Source organism: Chenopodium album, chromosome 1, assembly GCF_948465745.1.
Source record: "Chenopodium album chromosome 1, dcCheAlbu1.1, whole genome shotgun sequence".
NCBI lineage: Eukaryota > Viridiplantae > Streptophyta > Magnoliopsida > Caryophyllales > Amaranthaceae > Chenopodium > Chenopodium album.
Genome location: NC_137834.1, coordinates 14748286 through 14750107, shown reverse-complemented (window position 1 = coordinate 14750107; position 1822 = coordinate 14748286). Strand labels below are relative to the sequence as shown.

Genomic DNA, 1822 nt, shown 5'->3' with positions numbered 1-1822 from the left:
CATGTTTCACTACCACAAAATAGGGAATATGTAACACATAATAGAGAGCAGTCAAGTTAGATAGGGGATCTCTAGCATTCTATAGAACGCCTATGTAAGATAAGATCTTTGTATATTAAAACCTATAGAGCGCCTCTCCTAGTTAACCGTTCTATATGTTTTATATAAAAAAATGATTAAAGATATAGATCGCCTTTCTATGATAAGCGATTCATATGATTTTAGGAAAAGAATTTTTTTTTAAGAAATCTTACCGACTTACCTATACATTAAATTCCCGTACCCTAATATCGCACGCCGCCCCCTCCTTTATTTCTCTCCCCTCTTTCTCTATTCTCATGTCCATTTCTCTTTCTCTCTCCTCTTATCTTCTCTTCTCTCATTTCCTCTCCTCTCAAACCCCATGAGGCTTAATTTTTTTATTTTTAGTCTAAAAATTAAGACCAACTCATGTTTTTTTGTATCATTTCCCTCAAATTTTCTAACTTAAATTTGATTGCATGCATTCAAGCTAGAGGTGAGAATTGCAGATCGAAGATTTGGTGGGTTTGGAGCTGGAAAATGAATTCAATCGATTGCATTTAAATGTTGAGGGTAATTCTCCGCCGCAACGCAGCCTTGAATTGAGCCGGACAAGCCGATGTTGCATTGTTAGATCTGGGTGCGTTTAAATGAGATGTTGCTGGTATGAAACGGATTGTGAAGGTAATCCCATTTTTGTTCGAATTTCAATGTTTAAATTTTTGGGTTTTTTTTTCGATCTATAGGTCATGATGAAACTCTTATTCAAAAGTTTGATTTCCATTTTAAAGTTTTGTTTTACTTCTCAATTATTTTAGATCTGTGGGATATTAGTTTTGATGTTATAACTTTTGATTTTCATCTTTTATCAATTGATTTTTAAGTTTTATAATTTCTGATTTTCATGATTTTATCGATAGATTTTCATGTCATAATTCTGATTTTCATCTCTTATCAATTGATTGTCATCATGTCATGTAACAATTTCTTTTTCTTTTTCTTTTCTCTCTTTTTTTTTTATCTTTTATCAATTGATTTATATGTTATAATTTTGATTAATTTTTGACATCTTTTGAATTGCCGGTATTTGGTGCAGGTTCTCTGATCTATTTTTGTGCGCTATTCATGGAAGGTGGTTAAGGTTGGTGTATCCAAAGCATTGCTAGTTGGATGATTGCGGTGTTTCGACTGTGGAAAGCAATTTTTTTTTTTTGAGAAAAGGCAAAAAAATTATCATTGATAATTATTCAATTATGTTAGAAACCTTGTCATGTAATTTTTTTTCTCAAGGAATTTAGTCATTATACTCATTATAATTGAAATACTTGTATTTTAATTTTGTTATAAATATAATGTTATTCTTATGGTGTTTTAGTTGTTACGTATGAATTATTATTATTATTATTATTATAGATTTTATTAATAATAATAATAATATAATAATAATATAATAATAATAATAATAATAATAATAATAATAATAATAATAATTTTTTTTTTTATTAAAAAAGTGAGGAATAGAGAGCGCCTATCTTTGATAGGCGTTCTGTTTTTATATAGCTACAGAGCGCCTCTGCTAGGATGACCGCTTTATTTTCCTTGTTATTTATTTATTTTTACATAAAATATGAAGCGCCTATCTTGGATAGGCGCTCTCTATAATGTTAGATATAAAGATTTTATAGAGCACCCCCTCAGAAGAGCGCCTGTGAGGCGTTCTCTATTCCCTATTTTAGGCGTTCTCTATTCCATATTTTGTGGTAGTGTTTAGGGAAAATGTTATAATATCAAATATGCTTAT

At 29.9% G+C, this 1822-nt stretch overlaps 1 long non-coding RNA gene across 1 annotated transcript; it reads left to right on the top strand.

Moving 5' to 3' along the window:
• The first annotated feature begins 310 nt into the window (after positions 1–310).
• On the top strand, positions 311–1431 carry LOC145566447 (uncharacterized). The gene is made up of 2 exons (XR_014095428.1): positions 311–705; positions 1118–1431. It is a non-coding gene; the product is annotated as an uncharacterized LOC145566447 (long non-coding RNA).
• Positions 1432–1822: the final 391 nt, after the last annotated feature.